The 23,394-nt window shown below is 46.9% G+C and overlaps 3 pseudogenes; 2 read left to right on the top strand and 1 right to left on the bottom strand.

The window, feature by feature from the left end:
• The first annotated feature begins 270 nt into the window (after window positions 1-270).
• Window positions 271-1,389, top strand: LOC102419214 (annotated as a pseudogene).
• Window positions 1,390-4,346: 2,957 nt separating this feature from the next.
• LOC102428181 lies at window positions 4,347-5,276 on the bottom strand (annotated as a pseudogene).
• Window positions 5,277-10,165: 4,889 nt separating this feature from the next.
• Window positions 10,166-11,243, top strand: LOC102427860 (annotated as a pseudogene).
• The last annotated feature ends 12,151 nt before the right edge of the window (window positions 11,244-23,394 follow it).

Below are 23,394 nucleotides of genomic sequence, written 5' to 3'. Positions count from 1 at the left end.
CCGGGGGGGGGGGGGGCCCCCCAGCCCCTCCACCCTTTTTCCCGGGGGAACCCTCAGGGGTTTTTACCCCCCCACGGGGGGGCTCCCCATGCCTGGAGGGGGGAAGCCCTTGCCCCCCCCCCCCCCCCCCCCCCCCCCGCCAAGGCATCTGCTCCTGAGCCACATCTCCAGGCTGAAAAACTCAGTTTAAAAGTAAAAACTTTTGGCCTGGAACACTGAGGCGGGACCCGGAGCTGGAGCGGAGGCGGTGGTGGCGCGTTGGAGGCGGCCATGGCAAAGCAGTATGACTCCGTGGAGTACCCCTTTTGTGATGAGGTGACCAAATATGAGGTGCTCACTAAGATTAGCCACGGCACTTTTGGGGAGGTGTTTAAGGCAAAGCATCGCCTGACCGGCCAACAGGTGGCTCTGAAGAAAGTCCTGTTGGAGAACGAGAAGGAGGGGTTCCCCATCACGGCCTTGCGGGAAATCAAGATCCTCCAGCTTCTAAAACATGAGAATGTGATCGACTTGATTGAGATCTGTCGAGCCAAAGCTTCCCCCTATAACCGCCGCAAAGGCAGTATATACCTGGTGTTGGACTTCTGCCAGCATGACCTTGCTGGGCTGCTGAGCAACGTGTTAGTCAGGTTCACACTGTCTGAGATCAAGAAGGTCATGCAGATGCTGCTCAATGGCCTGTACTACATCCATAGGAACAAGATCCTGCACAGGGACTTGAAGCCAGCTAACGTGCTCATCACCCGAGACGGGGTCCTGAAACTGGCAGACTTTGGGCTGGCCAGGGCCTTCAGTCTGGCCAAGAACAGCCAGCCCAACCGCTATACCAACCGTGTGGTGACACTCTGGTACCGGCCCCCGGAGCTATTGCTCGGGGTGCGGGACTACGGCCCCCCCATTGACCTGTGGGGGGCTGGATGCATCATGGCGGAGATGTGGACCCGCAGCCCTATCATGCAGGGCAACACGGAGCAGCACCAGCTTGCCCTCATCAGCCAGCTCTGTGGCTCCATCACCCCTGAGGTGTGGCCAAATGTGCACAAGTACGAGCTGTTTGAGAAACTGGAGCTAGTGAAGGGCCAGAAGCGGAAGGTGAAGGATCGGCTGAAGGCCTATGTGCGTGACCCCTATGCACTGGACCTCATCGACAAGTTGCTGGTGCTGGACCCTGCGCAGCGCATTGACAGCGACGATGCCCTCAACCATGACTTCTTCTGGTCTGACCCCATGCCCTCAGACCTCAGCGGCATGCTCTCCACCCACCAGACATCCATGTTCCAGTACCTGGTGCCACCACGCGTCAAGGGCTGCCAGATCACCCAGCCTTCCACTCACCAGAGCCGCAATCCCACCAACCCCAACCAGACGGAGTTCGAGCGTGTCTACTGAGTGGCGGCGCTGCTGCTGCTTTTCCATAGGGCTCTGTCTTCAGCTCTGTGACTCGCGCTGTGGAGACAATGGGGCATTTGAGTTTTTTCTCCAGTGCATATTTCGTCTTATCCCCACCTGGGCACTGGGAATGCCATCCCAGTGGACTGGAGTAAAGCTTTGGCTCCATGTCCAGGAAGGCACTGAGGCTGCCTCCCTGGTTCCCTGGCTCTGGAGAATGTCCAGAGCGTCTCCCCTTACCATAGGACAGGGATGAGGTGGGGGAGAGGTGCACCCTACCAGTATCTTTCTAGGTTCCCAGCATGATGGGAGGAGGGACAGGTCCTCACCCATCCCCGGTTTTTCTCTTGGCCTAAGCAACTTGCATGGGGGACACCAGCCTGGAACAGGGGCTGCTCTTGGCCTGAGCTCAGAGGCACAGGGGCTGCCAAAAACCTGGTTTCCTCAGTAGGAGAATTTTATCACAGCACCTCCCAGCCAAGCAGCAATCTGCGCTGGCCCTGTCCACAGTCAAGATGCTTTATCTCCTAGAAAAGACGCATTTCTTAAGCTGCCAGATGTTTCTACTACTATGACAAGCCGGGCTCCCAGTTGCTAGCCAAATGGACCTCCCTGTTGGTACAGCTTCCCTAGAATGCTGTGGTACCTCTCAGGCATTCTCAGCCCACTCCTAGATGCCATGGACACGGCTGGTTTTGAAATCACCTTCAGGATCCCTCCCCTGCCATAGTGTGCCTTGATAAGGAGAACATTCTCAGGTGTTCTAAACTAAATTACAGCAGGAGATAGATGATACATAGATAGATAGATAGATAGATAGATAGATAGATAGATAGATAGAACTGTTAGTCTCTTAATGGCTTGGAGCCAACTACCAAAGGAGAGCTCACATTCCTGTGGAAGTCTTTGGAAGTATGTATTAATTTCCAGATGACTCGTTCTGCAGATTCCTAAGACCCTGGTTTCCACTGGACCCTGGTTCCCACTGGACATGCTGCAGCCACAACTGAGCCCAGCAGCTTCTCTTACTCGGCAGCTCTGACACACCTACACACAGCCCAGGCCTCTGCTCAGGCTGGAACTAGAACTTTACCCAATGAGTCTGTCAGCCAGTACTGCCTCGGGGATGTTTGTAATTTTTTAAATAATGTGTTTGTATCGATTTTATACAGAGAGAACGGAATAGGGATTAGAGATAGACACATCTAACTCCAGGAGCCTCTGCTTGTTTACACGTGGGCATTCTGGACCACTGCCCACAGCCAGTCTCCAGGAGCACACCTTTCTTCATTCAAATTCTGCTCCTATCCCAGAGCTGGCCTCCTCCTTCTCTCACCCTTTTGCCTATAGGTCATGTAAATTTCTTTTAGATTAACTCTTTTTGTCTCCTGCCCCCCCCCCCATTTGATGTATAAAAAGCTTGCAATACTCTGGGACAATGGGCATGTAGTCTTTTCTACCATGCTGCTGGAGGGTTGGACTCCATGCCTCAAGACGGGACTTGCTTTTGGTGAGCATTTTAACTAATAAAACCTTACTTACAAAAAAGATTTTCAGCCCTGGAAGTGAAATTTTTGTCATCAGCCTCTAGCCTCCACAATTATATGGGGGCAGCATTAGGTGATTCTGAGAACCTAGCCTCTGAGTCACTGCACATGCTAAAAGCTACATCTGAGCCCAGGAGCTTTCTCTCTCCTGCAGCTCTGACTCACCTACTCCCAGGTCACTGCTCAGGCCTCTGCTCATACCTGAAACTAGTCCCTTACCCAATGAGTCTGTCAGTCAGTACTGCCTTAGGGATGTTCATAATTTTTTAAATAATATGCTTTTTTGCCCCACCCTCACAGTTCACTGTTTGAGCACCTACCCATGAACTTTGTTAATGTAAAAAAACCATTGAAACCTGTACAGAATTTTTGTGAGGTTATTTGAGCCAAACTGTCGACATATGCCGGGAAGCAGAACCTCAATGAATTGAGATAATGCCCCGGAGAATGGAGGGTTACATCTGTATTTATACATTGCAATCAAAGGAAAGGGATGTAGGTGGGTTACATGAAATTCATTGGTGATAGATTAAGGAGGTGGGATTAAGCAAAGCGGGGAAACCCCTGGGATAGGATAAAAAGTGAAATGATGGACATGTGCTTCTCTTACACAGATGGGTACAGGATAGCTTAACATAATTAACAGTTGACAATTAACTTCATAACAATAACAATAACAATGAGGGAATGTCCTGGTGCCATTTGTTGTGCCCTGAGGGGCCTGGGGGTAAAAAGGAAGTTACAAATTACCCAGACATCTCGCAGATATGTTATCTTAGAGGCAAAAAGGCAAATGGGCTCAGTAAGGACCAAAGTTGATCTTTGTCAGGGAAAATATCCGCTTAGGACATGACTACCCACTATAACCTGTTTGTAGTTAAATATTTAATTTTCAGACCTCCTTTTGTGGTTATTTTAGGTATCTGAGTTTGCAAGACTGCCACGCAGGCCTCCCCTGAGCTTGTCAGGTTAGCATGTGGCTCCTTTCGTCCACAACTTGCAAGTGGTGGTTTGATCCCCAGTCAGGGCTTGATCCCCAGGAAGGGGCATGCAGGAGGCAGCCGGTCAATGATTCTCTCTTATTGATGTTTCAATCTCTCTTTCCCTCTCCCTTCCTCTCTGAAATCAATAAAAACATATTAAAACAATAAATAAATAAAACTATGTTTTTATTGATTTTAGAGAGAGAAAGGGAGAAGTCTAGAGAGATAGAAACGCCCATTTTAGAGAAACATAGATCGGATACCTGATCCCACTGGGGATGGAGCCCACAATCCAGACATGTGCCCTGACTGGGAACGGACCCGGGGCCTCTTTAGAAGCCCTGGGCACCGTCACTGCTGGCAGCCTGAGCAGAGCTTCCTCTTTTCCCACCTGAGCGTCTCCTCCCCCACATCCCAGCTCCAGGCCCCCAGGCGATGCCCATGATGATGAAGAAGGTCTAAGAAGGCGGCTCCCGTCTCAGGGTCAGGGGATCGGGCAGCCCCTCGTGCTGCACATGGCACGTGTATCTCTGCTCCTCTCCGGGGGGTATCCCCACGGCCGCGGCCGCCCACTTCTGGAAGGTCCCATCTCCCGCAGGCCTGGACTCCACCAGCTCCATGTCCTGGGTCTTGTCCTCCCTGTCACGCTGCCAGGTCAGGGCGATATCCGCAGGGTAGAAGCCCAGCGCCCAGCACCTCAGGGTGACCTCAAGGTCAGAGATGGGGCGGTGGGTCCCGTGTGCCTTTGGAGTGTCTGCGCGCTGCAGGGTCTCCTTCCCTTTTTCCAGGTAAACGCGGAGCCACTCCATGCGGGAGCCCTTCAGGTAGCTCTTGGGATGCTCAGCGTCACAGGTGATGTGAGCCGCCATGTGGGCCGCGGTCCAGGAGGTCAGGTTCTGGTTCAGGGCGCTGTAGCCGGCGCCATCGTAGGCGTATCCTCCGTATTGTCCATACCGCGTGGGAGGCGTCCGTCGGTCCCACGTCGCAGCCATACATGACCTGGTAGGTGTGAGACCTGTTCTCGCTCTGGTTGCAGGGTGTCCAAGCTCACTCGATAATTCGCTGCGGATCCCTTGAACTTCCCCGGTTCTCTGTCCCAAAACTGCGGGTCCTCCCGCTCCACACACGGCTGCGGCATCCACAGCCCACGGCTCCGTCCTCGGACTCGAACCGCAGGCACTGCCTGTAGTCCATGCAGCCAACGGCGAGGTACCCGGGCTCCCCGCGGCCGGGCGGGGACACGACGGTGTAGAAATACCCCAGGGAGTGGGGCCGGCCCATGTGGGGGTCAGGACCAGCGCCCCCGAGAGCAGCAGGAGGAGGGTGGGGGACTTCATGACCCGCATCCTCGGCGTTGGGGGGACAATCTCTTACTTATGTTTGATTAAAGTTGTTATTCCCAGTGTGTATTTGCAAAATAAAGACAGGTAAAATCCTTACAATGCTTTTTCACAATTCAGAATGATATAAAAGACACATAGCTGTTAAAAACAAGAAAACAGGGCCAAAGTGGAGTCGCTCATGCTAGGCATCACCTCACCAAACCAAGACTTAATGACACTCTCCCAGAAATGGAAGCCAAGCCGTCAGTCAGGACTGGCCTGATGAGCCTCAGTTTGGTGATCTGCCTGATGGGCCTCTCTGTCCCCTAAGGTAAGGTAACCTTGCAATAACCTACCCAGCTAGTGCCTCTGTGACTTCCTGCTTCTGCTCCTTTCTGCCTGGAAAGGCCTTTCCTTTTGCTCAGAGGCAACTGAGCTTAGGTTTGATTTGGACGTTGTTTGGGAGAGCAGACAAGGTTCTGTGAGGAGGATGCATGTCTCAGATATTCCGACAGAGGAGAAATGGGTCAATCTTAAGCCCCAAGTAGAATGGAGGAGATTCTACTCCTGCCCCCACCCTAAGGCTGAACTGCCCAGTTCCCAGAGGGAACTCCCAGGAGAATCATACTTATACAGGCTGAGCTCAGAGTGATTAAGAACAGGGAAAAGCCAGCAGGTGGGTCTGTTTTTCTCAATAGTTCCCACCTCCTATCCCACTCACCACTATTATCTCTACTTTCTCCTTACCTGTAGCGTAACTGGGGCTATTGGTGGGGTACAGGCTGGGGTTGTAGGCAGGGGCTGCTGCTGGGTAGGCTGTGGGGTAACCTACAAAGAGACAAGAAAAGCTCCATTTAGTTGGGCAAGAAGCAAAGCATATTTCTGAGGAAACAGAATCCAGGTCCCAGGTTTGGCCTTCAGCCTCTTCACGGGCCATTTCAGACAGTATATGTGATTAGCTTTGACCCTCTCTAGAGAAAAGCCATCACACTACAATCCCATCATATGCAGATTTTCCTGTCCATTAAAAAAAAACTATAAGAAATATATGTCTCTGTGCTCACTGTAAAAATGTAGAAATGTATATGATAAAAAGTGTAAGTTTTCTGTTGTATTCTGGCTACAATATTCTTCTCCCTAGAGGTAATCACAGTTTGGCATCTATCCTTCCAGACAGTTTTCTATCTTTTTTATATACATATATTTAGTGGTATGCAGGTAAATACTTAACTGGTTCGAGAGGACTGAGGTGAAGCTCTGTTTTGTAGCATTTGTGAAGTTGCATAATAAAAATACTCCCACCTTGGCCAATTTCAAGCTACCAACATCACTGAACGAGTAGATGGGAAGAGTTGATCACAATTGTGTCGAGAGAACCTGCATACACCAGATGCAGCCCAACACTGTATATTTTATATCTGGTATATGTGTTTTGTGGGAGGGGTTTTGATAATTTTTATTGTGGTAAAATATATGTAACAAAATTTGTGATTTTAGCCATTTTGAGTGTATAATTCAGTGGTATTAGTTATATTCACAGTGTTGTACAACTATCCCCATTATGTGTTTCTAAAACTTTTTAATCACCCCAAATAGAAACTCTGCACCCATGAAGCAATAACTTGCCATTCCCTCTCCCTGTAGCCCCTTGTTAACCTCTAATCTACTTCCTGTCTCTATAAACAAAATCAAACACTACTTGTCCTTTTGTGTCTGGCTTCTTTCACTTAGGATAATGTTTTTCAAGGTTTATTCATATTGTAGCATGGATCAGAACTTCATTCCTTGTTATGGCTGAATAATATTCCACTTTATGTATGGGCCACATTTTATGTATCCATTCATCTGTTGATGAACATGTGAGTTTTTTTCCTGCCCTTTGGCTATTGTGGACAATGCTGCTATGAACATTGGGATACAAGTCCTTGTTTGACTCCTGTTTTCAATTCTTTCTGGTATATGCCGAGGAGCAGAATTGCTGGGCCATATGATGATTATATGCTTAGCTTTTTGAAGGAATCATCAAATTGTTTTTCACAGTGGCTGCACGATTTTACATTCCCGCAAGCAATGCATGAACCTTCCAATTTCTCCACATCCTCATCAACACTAGTTACTTCTGATTACAGGCATCCTAGTAGGTGTAAAGTGGTATCCCATTGTGGTTTTTATTTGTATTTCTCTAATTCTTAATAATGGTGAGCATCTTTCCACATGCTTATTGGCATTTGTATATCTCCTTTGGAGAAGTATCTATTCAAAACATTTGCCAATTTTTAAATTTGGGTTATTTTGTTACTGAATTTATATATTCTGGATAGTAAACCCTTATCAGATATATAATTTGCAAATATTTTCTCCCATTCAGTGGGTTATCTTTTCACTTTCTTGATAATGCCTTTGATGCAAAAAGTTTAAAATTTTGATGAAGTCCAATATACCATTTTTTCTTTTGTGCTCATGCTTTTGGTGTTATATCTAAGAATCCATCGCCAAATCCAAGGTCATGGACATTTTAGCCTTATGTTTTCTTCAAAGAGTATTATGGTTTGGGCTTCTATATTTAAACTAGAGGCCCGGTGCACAAAAATTTGTGCACTGGCGGGGGCGGGTGTCCCTCAGCCCCACTTGTGCCCTCTCACAGTCTGGAAACCCTTGGGAGATAACGACCTGCTGGCTTTGGCCCACTCCTCAAGGGCATGCTCTCCACCCACCAGACAGCCATGTTCCAGTACCTGGCGCCACCACGCCGGAAGGGCAGCAAGATCACCCAGCCTTCCACTCACCAGAGCCGCAATCCCACCAATACCAACCAGACAGAGTTCGAGCGTGTCTTCTGAGTGGCGGTGCTGCTGCTTTTCCTGAGGGCTCTGTCTTCTGCTCTGTGACTCACACTGTGGAGACAATGGGGCATTTGAGTTTTTTCTCCAGTGCGTATTTCGTCTTATCCCCACCTGGGCACTGGGAATGCCATCCGAGTGGACAGGAGTAAAGCTTTGGCTCAATATCCAGGGACTGAGAATTAGAAACATTAATGATGAGAATCACTGATGGACCGCCTCCCCGCTGGGGTTCGAGCCCCCAACCGAGGCACATGCCCCTGGCTGGAATGGAACCTGGGACCCTTCAGTCCGCAGGTTGACGCTCTACTCACTGAACCAAACCAGCCAGGGTCTTGATTCCCATTTTATCATTCAATCATATCTTTCCTTTTCTTTTGCATAATTCTGTTTTGTTTTGTTTTTACTAATATCCTGAAATAAAAATAAACATCAATAGATTTTTAAATATATATATATTACTACAGGTATTATATATATTAATTTTCAAATAAATATGGTTGGTTCAGTTTTTATTGTTGACTTTATTATTTTCTCTTAAAAATGTTTTTAAATAAGAAGATACCAGATCAGAAATTCAATTAACATATCTCTCTCTCTCTCTCTCTCTCTCTCTCTCTTCCACTCTCTCTCCCACTCTCATCTTTAATTTCCTACCTGAAAAATAGAAAATCTGAGAAAATGACTTATGTCCAGCCTGTCTGAAAGCCAGAAAGGGAGTTTATGTCCCTTCAGGACCCAGGGATTGTCACCCCAACAAGAATTCCTTAAGTAAAGACAAAAAGTAAATAATGGCAACCAAAAATTGCCCAAAACTAGGAAAACCCAAACATCTGCAGAACTTGAGCAGAAGGTTGTCCTTCTTTTAAAGTAAGTGAACCTTACTTAAAACCACAACCACAAATGTAAATTTCGTCACACTGCACGTCATGACCCAACAATGACTGGCTGTGGGGTTTTTTTTGGTTTTGTTTTTTGTTTTGTTTTGTTTTTTTGTGTGTTTTGTTGTTGTTTTTTTACCAATAAAGGTTGAGGTGGAAAACCCAAAGGCGTTCAAAATTAATCACAAGCTATCAAAATAAGAGTGCTTTGACAGTTTCGAAGAATGCACCTAAAATTAGTCACCGAGCAAAAAATAATGAGAATAGATGTCAGGAAAATGGTGACTTAGCCAGGCAGTCTGGACGGGGCCGGAGGGAGACCTTTCATCGCTGCCTTTCAATTTTATTAGATTGTGATCAAGAGGGTTCTCACTATGTTAATTCTGTGGAATTGTTATTGATCTTTATTTTGTGGTCTTATATTGATAAGATTTTGTAAATGTTTCATACGTATTTAAGAGCATTTTCCATTTGTTTTGTGGTTGCAGGTTACGTGATCAAAGTTGTTGCAGTTATTCAAACTTTCATCGCATTTAACTTTCTTCTCTGATTGGTTGTCTATCAGGTTCTGAGAAAATGATATTAATTACTGCTAGTCTAGGGTGGGTTCTCTTTTTGAATATTTGTGTGGTTTCACTTACTCACTCCTTATTTTTAGCACACTCCTTTATTTTTAACATCCTAATCTGCTTAACGATTGGAGTTTCGTTTTTACTTTGATTTAAAAGGTGGCCTACTCAAAGTGAAAGGATTAAGGAGGCCTCCTCCCAAGATCCCATTGGATGGGCAATGAGGAGATTACTATGGCCCGGGTATAAAGCCAGGCCCAAGAGGATGTAGGCTGCATTTGAAGGCCAGCTCTGGAGCGGATACTGTCTCCCTGGATCCTGCATTACCTTCACCTGGAATTGGGATTTTGGCCCCTGCGTGCCCCTTACAGGGAATCGAATTCAAAATCTGGGGAGTTCATCTGGAGACCTCCTGGATGATGGATCGATGCTCAACCCTGAGCCACACCTGCCAGGCTGAAAAACACAGTTTAAAAGTCAATACTTTTGGCCTGGAGCACGGAGGCGAGACCCGGAGCAAGAGCGGCGGTGGCGGTGGCGGCTGTGGCTGCAGCGGCGGCAGCGGCTTGGGGAGCCTTGGAGGCAGCGGTGGCGCGTTGGAGGTGCCCATGGCGAGTTGGAGGCGGAGGCGGCCATGGCAAAGCAATAGGACTCCGTGGAGTGCCCCTATTTGTGATGAGGTGAACAAATATGAGGTGCTCACTAAGATCGGCCAAGGCACTTTTGGGGAGGTGTTTAAGGCAAAGCATCGCCTGACCGGCCAAAAGGTGGCTCTGAAGAAAGTCCTGCTGGAGAACAAGAAGGAGGGGTTCCCCATCACGGCCTTGCGGGAAATCAAGATCCTCCAGCTTCTAAAACATGAGAATGTGGTCAACTTGATTGAGATCTGTCGAGCCAAAGCTTCCCCCTATAACCGCCGCAAAGGCAGTATATACCTGGTGTTAGACTTCTGCCAGCATGACCTTGCTGGGCTGCTGAGCAACGTGTTAGTCAGGTTCACACTGTCTGAGATCAAGAAAGTCATGCAGATGCTGCTCAATGGCCTCTACTACATCCATAGGAACAAGATCCTGCACAGGGACTTGAAGCCAGCTAACGTGCTCATCACCCGAGACGGGGTCCTGAAACTGGCAGACTTTGGGCTGGCCAGGGCCTTCAGTCTGGCCAAGAACAGCCAGCCCAACCGCTATACCAACCGTGTGGTGACACTCTGGTACCGGCCCCCAGAGCTATTGCTCGGGGTGCGGGACTACGGCCCCGCCATTGACCTGTGGGGGGCTGGATGCATCATGGCGGAGATGTGGACCCGCAGCCCTATCATGCAGGGCAACACGGAGCAGCACCAGCTTGCCCTCATCAGCCAGCTCTGTGGCTCCATCACCCCTGAGGTGTGGCCAAATGTGCACAAGTACGAGCTGTTTGAGAAACTGGAGCTAGTGAAGGGCCAGAAGCGGAAGGTGGAGGATCGGCTGAAGGCCTATGTGCGCGACCCCTATGCACTGGACCTCATCGACAAGTTGCTGGTGCTGGACCCTGCGCAGCGCATCGACAGCGACGATGCCCTCAACCATGACTTCTTCTGGTCTGACCCCATGCCCTCAGACCTCAAGGGCATGCTCTCCACCCACCAGACATCCATGTTCCAGTACCTGGCGCCACCACGCCTCAATCCCACCAACCCCAACCAGACGGAGTTCGAGCGTGTCTACTGAGTGGCGGCGCTGCTGCTGCTTTTCCATAGGGCTCTGTCTTCTGCTCTGTGACTCGCGCTGTGGAGACAATGGGGCATTTGAGTTTTTTCTCCAGTGCGTATTTCGTCTTGGCATGCATATAAGCCAAACCAATGGACATGGACAACAGGGGGATGAAAGCATGAGTGGGGGGGGAGGGGTTAATGAGGAGGGGATGAGGACACATTTGTAATTCCTTAATAAAGAATTTAAAAATAAAAATGGTATTTTTATGCGATATTGTGATGTATAATAAAAATATTTTGGGTCTTCATCCCTGTTTCTGGCACAGAGCTCCTAAAACCCTTGGGAATTCCTAAGAGCTGTGAGCTACACAGGTCTTTTTTGTTATATTAATGAGGTGACTTTCAGAATGCCCCTTGGTAACCAAAAGATGGGAACTAGTGACCCAGAAACCAACCTTGTGATGAGAGGGTTGGAAGCCCCAACCCATACCCCAACCCCATCTCCTGGGAGGAAAGAGGGGCTGGAGAGCCAATCAATTCCACTGGCCACCGACTTAATTATTCATGACTATGGAACAAAACCTCCCTAAAACCCAAAAAGGACAGCGTTTGGGGAGCTTTCTGATTGGTGAAGAAATGGAGGTGTTGGGAGTGTGTGTGGTGATGCTCCTCACCTGGCCCCACGCCTTGCTCTGTGCACCTCTCCATCTGGCTGTTCCTGAGCAGTAACTGTTAGGTCTGACCCAATTGTGGAAATCAATACCCCCTCGGGAGACCTGACCTTTGGAGCACTTCACAACGGACTTTCCCTTTTGCTCAGACCACGTTCCACTTGCTAAGGCCATTATCTCTCCCTCAGGACCCGTCCAGGGAATGCTCCACCCAGAAAAATCCCCCCTAGAGTCCGCTAAAACCTCTGACTCCCCGTCCCTGGGTGTTGGCCCCAATTTGGGGCTCAGCCTATCTGGTTTTCCAGATGACCTCATAAATTCATAATTCTTTACCCCTTTTGGATTCTTGCATTCCTCCTTTGGCGACACTCACAATCACTCTTTATAGTAAACCGGTAACATGGTAAGTGAAATGTTCTCTGAATTCTCTGAGGTGTTCTAACAAATTAATAAAACCCAAGCAGGTGGCCAGGAACCCCTGATTTATAGCCAATGAGTCAGAAGTTCCTGGGCTTGTGACTGGCATCTGAAGGCCATGGTCGGGTGGGGGCGATGGCAATTTTGTAGGACTGAGCCCTGTATTTGTGAGATCTGATGCTGTCTCCAGGAATGTAGTATCAGAACTGAGCTGAACTGTGGGACAACCTGCCGGTGCCCTGACATTGTTGGTGTTGATGTGAGGACAAACCTTGGCCACACATCGGAATTGGATGTTCAGAGGCCTCTTTTACTTCGTGTTGTGCAAGACAAAAACCAACAACATATAAAATAGACAAGCTTAAGGATACAGAAAGCTTAAACAACAAGAACAATAAGGTAGAATTTATGTACCTGGTAATAGAATGCTCCCTTTTGTAACGTGACAATGATCTGATCAGTCACAAAATTAATAGTATACTAGAATTAGGCTGAAGAGAAAACATTCATAAATTCCAAAGCAGAGAAAAAAGTCAAGCTTCTTAATTTCCATGCAATAAAAGTAGACATGAATGTTCAAAATGAGAAACTACGGAAGTCTTTCTTTCTGGAAAGTTAAACATTTTCAATGGACTGACTTGTAGGTTACAGGAACAGATGTAGGTTGCAGGAAACAGGGAACTAGAATATTTGTTATCTCTATGAACTCTGGAGCCATACTGCCTGGTTTTGAATTCCAGTTTAACTTATACCAGTTTGTGTGACCTTAGCAAATTAAGTGCAGGGTGACTCAGTTTCCTCAACTGTAAAATGGGTATAGTAATCACATCAACCTCATGAGGTTAGTATGACAGCTTTATGAGTTAATATTTGTAAAACACTAAAACATAATAAGCATTATGGAAATATTTTTAGATTTCAAAACGAATGAAATACACATAACAATACATGTGATCAGGTAAAATAGGATTGAAGAAAATTTTCAATCTTATCAATGAGATTAACTGGATTACGCTTCTGCCTCATAAAATCAGGAAAAAACAAACTTACCTAAAGTAGCAGGAAGAAATTAATAAAAACATATGCAGAAATTAACGAGTTAGATAAATTATAAATTAATATAACTGGGAAATAAACAAAAAGCTCAAATAATATAGATACTTTTCTAGAAAAAAGGAACTAAACCTGATTTCAGAAATTAAAAAACTTCTATTTGCCGAAACCGGTTTGGCTCAGTGGATAGAGCGTCGGCCTGCGGACTGAAAGGTCCCAGGTTCGATTCCGGTCAAGGGCATGTACCTGGGCTGCGGGCACATCCCCGGTGGGGGATGTGCAGGAGGCAGCTGATCGATGTTTCTCTCTCATCGATGTTTCTAGCTCTCTATCTCTCTCCCTTCCTCTCTGTGAAAAATCAATAAAATATATTTTAAAAAAAAAAGAAAACTTCTATGTAAGAAATATTGAAAGACATCAAAAGATCTGCCTTTTACAAAACCACCAGTACCAGACAATTCCACAAGGAAATGTGGGGAACCTTTGAAGAGCAGACATTTCCAAATCTATTTGGCATAGGAAAAAAATTCAAAGTTTTAAAGTAAACACAATGTTGATAGAAAAAAATTGAGGAATTGCATGAGAAAAATTAATAAAGCTATTTATGAATAGTTAGCTAATACAATCTAACTACATTAAAAGAATAATAGCATGACTAAATGGGCTTATTCCAGGAAGGCAACGATGCTTTAAAATAAGGAAATCAGTAACATAACTTATCCTATTAGTAGATCCAAGGAGAGAGTTATATGACCATTTTAGGTGCTGATAGGTATTTGACAATATTCAACTATCTTGTTTTAAACACATCCCCACATAGGAACCAATGGATACTTCCTTAAAATGAAAACATTTTATCTATTTATATAGTTAGCTATTTTAGGTCCAAAGCCAGCATTTTCCTTAAGAGTGAAATATTTGAGCGCTAGCTGGTTTGGCTCAGTGAATAGAGTGTCATACTGGGGACTGAAGGGTCCCAGGTTCGCTTCCTGTCAAGGGCAGATGCCCTTGTTGTGGGCTCAATCTTCAGTAGGGGGCGTGCAGGAGGCAGCCGATCAATGATTCTCTCTGATCATGGATGTTTCGTGGATGTTTCTATCTCTCTCTCCCTTCCTCTCTGAAATCAATAAAAAAAAAATATTTTTTAAAAGGGTGAAATATCTAAGACATTTCTGCAAGTAATTAAAATAGTTACCATTATTTATTGTTAGTTATTATTGGTAATCTCTTCATGTGCCTAATTTATAAATAAACTTTATTATAGACTAGAGGCCCGGTGCACAAAAATTTGTGCACTGGGGGGGAGGAGGGGGTCCCTCAGCCCAGCCTGTGCCCTCTTGCAGTCTTGGACCCCTCGGGAGATAACGATCTGCTGACTTAGGCCCGCTCCCGGGGGGCAGAGGGCAGGCCCAATCCCTAGGTGCAGCCCCTGTTCGGGCTCAGAGCAGGGCCAATTGGGGAGTTGGGGCGCCACCCCCTGTCATGAACAGGGCAGGGCGGATCGGGAGGTTGCGATGCCACCCCTAGTCACGCTCAGGGTAGGGCCAATTGGGGGGTTGGGCCACTGCCCCCTGTCACACTCAAGGCAGGGTCGATGGGGAGGTTGCGGCACCACCCCCTGTCATGCACAGAGCAGGGCCAATGAGGGGGTTGGGGCACTGCCCCCTATCACGCACAGAGCAGGGCCCATCAGGGGGTTGGGGAGTCCCCCCTGTCACTCACAGAGTAGGGCCAATAGGGGAGTTGGGGCACCGCCTCCTGTCACACACAGAACAGGGCGGATCAGGGGGTTGGGGCGCCACCCTCTAACACTCACAGAGCAGGGCCAATCAGGGGGTTGGGGCGCTGCCCCCGTCACTCACAGAGCAGGGCCAATCAGGGGGTTGGGGCTCCGTACCCTGTCACACACAGAGCAGGGTCGATCAGGGGGTTGGGGAGCTCACCCCTGTCACGCACAGAGCAGGGCCAATCAGGGGGTTGAGGAGCTCCCCGCTGTCACTCACAGAGTAGGGCCAATAGGGGAGCTGGGGCACCACCCCCTGTCACACACAGAGCAGGGTGGATCAGGGGGTTGGGCGCTGCACCCTGTCACACTCAGGGCAGGGCCAATGGGGAGGTTATGGCTCTACCCTGTCACACACAGAGCAAGGCCCGTGGAGGGGTGTTGGGGCGCCACCTTCTATCACCCACAGAGCAGGGCCGATCAGGGGGTTGGGGTGCCGCCACTGTCACACTCAGGGCAGGGCCGATGGAGAGGTTATGGCTCTACCCCGTCACACACAGAGCAGGCCCCGTGGGGGGTGAGGGGGGGTTGGTGCGCCGCACCCTGTCAAACACAGAGCCGCAGGGCAATCAGGGGATTGGGGAGCTCCCCCCTATCAGGCACAGAGCAGGGCTGATCAGGTTGGGACTCCTTCCCCTGTCACAAACAGAGCAGGGCGGATAGGGAGGTTGTGGCCCCACCCCTTATCACTCACAGAGCCGCAGGGCGATCAGGGGGTTTGGGCGCTGCCCCCTGTCACGCTGATCCCGGTGCCAGGAGGCATATTACCCTTTTACTATATAGAATAGAGGCCTGGTGCATGGGTAGGGGCTGGCTGGTTTGCCCTGAAGAGTGTCCTGGATCAGGGTGGGGGTCCCCACTGGGGTGCCTGGCCAGTCTGGGTGAGAGGCTGAGGGCTGTTTTCCGGAAGCGGGTGACTGAAGCTCCCAACCGCTCCTTTTTTTCTTTTTTCTTTTTTTATTCTGGGCCAGCTTTAGCTCTGAGGCCTCGCTGCTGAAAACATTGATACAATGTTGCGGTCCGGCTGGCTGAAGCCCGGCTGAATGAAAGCCGGTTTCTGGGGTTTTGTTTAGCTTCTTATTTACAACATAGTACATAGTTGCTTAGAGTTGCAGCTGAGAGGCAGGCAGCGGCAGGCGGGGAACGTTGGAGTTCGCCGTCACTGGAGCAAGCAAGTCTCCCTGTTTGCTTCAGTGCATGGCTGCCAGCCGCCATCTTGGCTGACAGTTAATTTGCATAAGGATATGCTGATTAGCCAATGAGAAGGGTAGCGGTCGTACGCTAATTACCATGTTTCTCTTTTATTAGTGTAGACTAGAGGCCCGTTGCAGAAAAATTTGCGCACTCGGGGGAGAGGGGGGTCCCTCAGCCTGGCCTGTGCCCCTCTCGCAGTCTGGAGAGGCCCTCAGGAGATAACGACCTGCTGGCTTAGGCCTCGCTCCTGGGTGGCAGAGGGCAGGCCCAATCTCTAGGTGCAGCCCCTGGGGGCTCAGAGCAGGGCCAATTGGGGAGTTGGGGCGCCGCCCCCTGTCATGCACAGAACAGGGCGGATCAGGAGGTTGCGATGCCACCCTCAGTCACGCTCAGGGTAGGGCCGATTGGGGGGTTGGGGCACCGCCCCCTGTCACACTCAAGGCAGGGTCGATGGGGAGGTTGCGGCGCCACCCCCTGTCACGCACAGAGCAGGGCCCATCAGGGGGGTTGGGGCTCCGTACCCTGTCACGCACAGAGCAGGGTTGATCAGGGGGTTGGGGAGCTCCCCCCTGTCACGCACAGAGCAGAGCCCATCAGAGGGGTTGGGGAGCTCCCCTGTCATGCACAGAGCAGGGCCCATCAGGGGGTTGGGGAGCTCCCCCCTGTCACGCACAGAGCAGGGACCATCAGGGGGTTGGGGAGCTCCCCCCTGTCATACACAGAGTAGGGCTGATAGGGGAGTTGGGGCACCGCCCCCTGTCACACACAGAGCAGGGCCGATCAGGGGGTTGGGGCGCCGCCACTTTCACACTCAGGGCAGGGCCGATGGGGAGGTTATGGCTCTACCCCGTCACACACAGAGCAGGGCCCGTGGGGGGGGGGGGGGGTGGGGTGGCCACCCTGTCACACACAGAGCCGCAAGGCAGGGCCGATGGAGAGGGTATGGCTCTACCCTCTCACACACAGAGCATGGTCTGAGCGGGGGAAGGGGTTTGGGCGCGCACCCTGTCACACACTGAGCAGGGCGGATAGGGAGGTTGTGGCCCTGCCCCGTCACATACAGAGCCGCAGGGCGATCAGGGGGTTTGGGCGCTGCCCCCTGTCACGCTGATCCCAGTGCCGGGAGTCCTCACTGCTCCGCTGATCCCGGTGCTGGAAGGCATATTACCCTTTTACTATATAGGATAGAGGCCTGGTGCACGGGTGGGGGCCAGCTGGTTTGCCCTGAAGGGTGTCCTGGATTAGGGTGGGGGTCCCCACTGGGGTGCCTGGCCAGCCTGGATGAGGGGATGATGGCTGTTTGCAGCTGGTCACACACCCTTCAGGGTGGGGGTCCCCACTGGGGTGCCTGGCCAGTCTGGGTGAGGGGCTGAGGGCTGTTTTCAGGCTGGCGAGTGACTGAAGCTCCCAACCACTCCTTTTTTTCTTTTTCTTTTTTTATTCTGGGCCAGCTTTAGCTCTGAGGCTTGGCTCCAGCTCTTAGGCCTTGGCTGCTGAAAGCAGGTATCTGGTTTGTTTGGGTTCTATAATCGAAACACTGTTTCAACTCCAGCTCTGATATCCGGGCTGGCTGAAAGCAGGTTTCTGGGATTTTTTTTAGCTTCTATATTTGTAACAATGTTTCAAACTGCAAGCTCAGAGGCCGGCAAGGCAGGCGGGGAAAGTTGGAGTCCTCCATCACTGAAGCAAGCAAGCCTCATGTTAACTTCAAGCTGCCTCGCTGCTGGCCGCCATCTTGGTTCGCAGTTAATTTGCATATCGCCCTGATTAGCCAATGGGAAGGGTAGCGGAGTGACACCAATTTGCACGTTTCTCTTTTATTAGTGTAGATATGTCTAGAAAAATACAAAGTATACCTATTCATGATTTTGGGCATTCACTGCAGGTCTTAGAACCCCCATGGATAAGGAGGAGTTACTGTCACCACTTAGTACATATTGGGGTCAGTATTCAAATCCAACTAACCAATTAATGCTATTTCTGTACTTGTCTTATCTTCCCTATGGAAATGATCATTTTTTTCAAAACAGTCTAACTTTTTATTTTTTAAAATTCTCTATTGAAGCTATCTCAATACCTTAAGCATTATAATCACTCAATTCATATTTTTTAAAGTATATTTTATTGATTTCAGAGAGGAAAGGAGAGGAAGAAAGAAAGAAACACCAATGATGACAATCATTGATTGACTGCCTCCTACATGTCCCACATGGGGGACCAAATCCACAATCTGGTCATATGCCCTGACCAGGAATCAAACCATGAACACCTGATCTGGTGTCTTCTGGTTTAAAAAAGTTTTAAAGAGAAAAAAAGAAAGTCAACAATAAAAAGTGAACCAATTGTATTTCTTTGAAAATTATTTTCCCCATAGTATCTACAATAATATCTAAAAATATATAGATTTTTGTATTTAGCTCAAGCAATTAGTAAAAACAGACAGAATTATGCCAAAGAAAAGATATGATTGATGATAAAAAGGGAAATAAGCCAGGTTAGTGTGTTTCTATGGGTGAGTGTAGACCCATGCACCAAGAAGTCACAGGTTCTATTCCAGGCTGTGGGCTCCATCCCCAGGGTGTGCGGGAGGCAACTGATCCATCAATATTTCTTTCTCTCCCTCTCTCTTTAAAATCAATAAAAACATATTTTTAAAAAATCTTAAAAATAATAAAGGAAAACACACATACAGGAATAGAGATGATTGATAAAAACATAAACCTGATACTTTTAAAGAAGACTAAAATGCAGATCTGGAGATACTGATGAAGGAAGAAGTTTCCAGGACCGGGGCAGGAAATACACAGCATGAGCCTGGAGCATCTTGTAGTGCCTGAAATTAAGGACATACTGAAAACAAACACATCAATGAGGACACATCAAAGGGGCACAGGAACCCAAGGAAAGGGCTCCCAATGGCCAGAGCTCAAACAATCTCAGCGACAATAGAAAGTAATACTGAATTATAACCACAAATATAAATATCTGAGTCATGCTGATAGAAATGGTTGAGTAAATAAAAATTGGAGGAGAGCCCTGGTCGCTTGGCTCAGTGGATAGAGCGTTGGCCTGTGGACTGAAGGGTCCCAGGTTCGATTCCTGCCAAGGGCACATGCCTGGCTTGCAGGCTCGATCCCCAGTAGGGGGTGTGCAGAAGGCAGCTTATCAATGATTCTCTCTCATCATTGATGTTTCTATCTCTCTCTCTTTCTCCCTTCCTCTCTGAAATCAATAAAGAAATATACTTTTAAAAAAATTGGAGGAGACAAATAAGTCCCTCCTGCAGAAGATTCCAAATAACCTATGTAGTACTGCATGTAAAGGAGGGAAGAGTAACACCCTGTCCCCTGAGTGGGGCCACTTGCCACAAGGAGTAGTAATTTTATAGTGGAGAATGCTGACAAATACTGTTTCAGTGAGAGTCTTAAATTATGTTGATAGCTTATGCCTTTGATATGATAAAAAAATGGCACTTCACCTTCATAATCTTCCTCTAAAAAAACACATAAACCCTGGCTAATCATAAGAAAAACATCAGACATGCTGGCTGGTGTGGGTCAGTTGGTTGAGTGTCGTTCCATGCACCTATGGGTTGCTAGTTCAGTTCCTGATTAGGGCACATGCCTGGGTTTTGGGCTCAATCTTCAATGGGAAGTGTGCAGAAGGCAGCCAATCAATGTTCTACTCGTAGGTTGATCTCTCTCTCTCTAAAATCAATTTTTTAAAACATTTTTTTAAAAAAAGAAACCATCAAATTCCAGCAGATGGGCATCCTACAATACACCTGAGCAATACTTTCCCAAATTGTCAAGTTTCCATATAAACATTTTGTCAAAAACAAATCTGAGAATCTCTGACAGCAGAGAGAAACCGAAAGAGACAATAAAAGTAAATGTAACTTGGAATTTTGGATGTGATCTTTTTAAAAAAAATATATATATATATTTTATTGATTTTTTACAGAGAGGAAGGGAGAGGGATAGAGAGTTAGAAACATCAATGAGAGAAACATCCATCAGCTGCCTCCTGCACACCCCGTACTGGGGATGTGCCCGCAACCAAGGTACATGGCCTTGACCGGAATCAAACCTGGAACCCTTCAGTCCGCAGTCCGACGCTCTGTGCACTCAGCCAAACTGGTTAGGGCTGAATGTGATCTTGGAACATAAAAAGGACATTGAGTAAAAACTGAGGAAATCTGAGTAACAGATTTATTAAATAACGTATAGGCCTTGATTCATTAACTGTAACAAATGTACCACAATATTATAAAGTATTAATAATAGGGGAAACCGTGAATGAGGTAGCATGGGGGTAGTTATATGGGGGGCACTCTCCCAATTCTCTGATCAATTTTTTAAATCTAAAACTGTTCTAAAAAATAAAGTATCACTAAGTGTAATAAAATAATAAATAAGAGAAGGTGTCAACGAAGAATAGAAGAATGAAAAAAATTAGAAATATAATCTATTTTTAAAAACAGTCTACAATACAGCACAATATAAAACAAACAATTCTATGAACCAGTACATGATAATTTTTTTTTAAAGCAGGAAGGTTTAACATTTTTTAAATTATAAAATATGTTCTTATAGAAATTCACAAAGCATATTTGTACAGCTTTACTTACACGTATTAAGAACTATTCACATCTATTAATAACCATAGAGTGAACAAAGTAGAACCACGTCCCAGGTCAAGAAACACTATATTGCCAGTCACCCGATACCTGACTCGAGCTCCTCTTTCGGGAGCACTGCCTCATCTGCCTCTCCTACTAACCCTGTCCGATCTACAAGCATATTAATTTCAGTAAACAATACGAAATTGAAACTGTACCCATTTTTTTAAAACTTTAAAGGACCTTTAAAAATAAACCTTTAAGAAGAGAACGTTTTCATGTACCCTTTTGTGTGTATTTTTCCTTCGTTTGTGTCACGCACGTAGCTGGACTTTGTTTTGTTTGTGGGCTGCATTCAATTGTATAGACCAGGGGGTCCTCAAACTACGTCCCGCAGGCCACATGCAAATACAAATATTGTATTTGTTCCCGTTTTTTTACTTCAAAATAAGATATGTGCAGTGTGCATAGGAATTTGTTCATAGTTTTTTTAAAAACTATAGTCCGGCCCTACAACGGTCTGAGGGACAGTGAACTGGCCCCTTTTAAAAAGTTTGAGGACCCCTGGTATAGACCTTGCTACTGCCACTGAGCCTTTGCGTTGTTTCCTCTTCTGACCTCATACTCCCCTGCTGTGAACATCCTCCCACACATCTATTGGAGTACCCCGCACCAGTACCTACAAATTAAGCTCTTGGTCATAGGTCATGTGAATTCAAATTTTACTTTGCTACTGTTTCTCAACAGTTTTCACCAATTACACACTCACTAGCTTCACTGGAGGGTACTCACTGCTCTTCACTTTTTTATTCGGTGCTTCATATGCCTGAAGGTTACTGAAATTCTGTAAGGGAGGGCTGGGGCCAGGGGAAAGGTGGTTTGCTTCTTTGAAATGTTTCCTTCTGTATCCAAACTATCATTTTCAATTTCCAAAATTTATTCTGAGTTTGTCCACTCTGTGCATCTTCAGTAGTAAAGACTAAGTCAAAATAACCATCAACTCTCCCTGTATCACTTAGATATTCTAAGTGCTTCTCCCTCCTTGTTCAAAGAGCTATGCTGATTGAATATGGATGTCACATCATCTCAAGTGCTGTTTTAAATTGCCAATGCCTTATTTCAAGTTGAAAAATATTCAAATACAGCCCTAGCTGGTTTGGCTCAGTGGACAGAGCATTGGCCTGCGGACCAAAGTGTCCTGGGTTCGATTCTGGTCAAGGGTACATACCTGGGTTGTGGGCTCAATCCCCAGTAGGGGGCATGCAGGAGACAGCCGATCAATGATTCTGTCTTATCATTGATGTTTCTATCTCTCTCTCATCAACTTCTTTCCTCTCTGAAATCAATAAAAACACTTAATAAATTAGTGATTAAAAAAAGAAAAAGAAAAATATTCAAATACCTAATATGAGTCACAAGGTTCTATGGTTCTTCTTCTATTCTATGACTCATACAAACAAGCTTCCTTTCTATTCCACAGTAGAGCTATTACATTTGCTGTTTTCTCTAAGTGGAAACCAACTCCTTTTGTAAGTTGGGTCTCAGAAAGGTCTCCTGCTCTAAGCTTTCCCTGATCACCAGAACCCAGGCCAGCCCCTGCCAATTCTGCCCTACTGACCCATCCCCACATATTACCAATTGGAATAATCTTGTTAATTTACTTAATGGATTTGTTTATTGAAATGAATCAGGGAATTAACCACATGAAATATACATATAGCCCAACTGGAATGGCTCTGTGGTTGAGCATCTACCTATGAACCAGGAGGTCATGGTTTGATTCCCTGTCAGGGCATATGCCTGGGTTGTGGGCTCAATCCCCTGATGGGAGTGTGCAGGAGACAGCTGATCAATGATTCTCTCTCATCATTGATGTTTCTATCTCTCTCTCCCTCTCCCTTCCTCTCTGAAATCAATAAAATATATAAAAATATACACATACATATAGCTTTGAAACAGCAAGAAGACTTGAAGAGAAAAAATTTGGATGACGGTACTTTTGTCCTCTGTTTGCTCATGTCTCCCAGCAAGTTGGGTACCACTGCTCAGCCCAGTGCCAAATGATTTCCACCGAGTCATCCTGAAGATAATGTCTGTACATATCCAATTCCCCAGCCAGGCAGTCAAGCACAACCCCACGACCATCCCCAACTTCATTCACCAACTCCACACACTTTTACTAGGCCATAAAAATATGTTTTGCTTAAAATGTTTTGATATAATTATTAAGACAAGTGCAGAAAACAATAACCTCAAACCCTCAATTGGTTGAATGAACAATATTAGAAAAAAAGTCAGATATCAGTTACCTTTAATATATTTGTGAACAAATACTGGTGATAGCATTTTAAACATATCAATGACTCAGAAAGATCATAACTGTTTTTTGAGTCTCTGCTGACCTAATTGGTCAAAGGGGCCTGGTTTA

Source organism: Myotis lucifugus, unplaced genomic scaffold (genome assembly GCF_000147115.1).
Source record: "Myotis lucifugus unplaced genomic scaffold, Myoluc2.0 scaffold_104, whole genome shotgun sequence".
In the NCBI taxonomy this organism is placed as follows: domain Eukaryota; kingdom Metazoa; phylum Chordata; class Mammalia; order Chiroptera; family Vespertilionidae; genus Myotis; species Myotis lucifugus.
The sequence above is the reverse complement of the archived record's forward strand: the minus strand, read 5'-3'. Positions and strand labels throughout refer to the sequence as shown.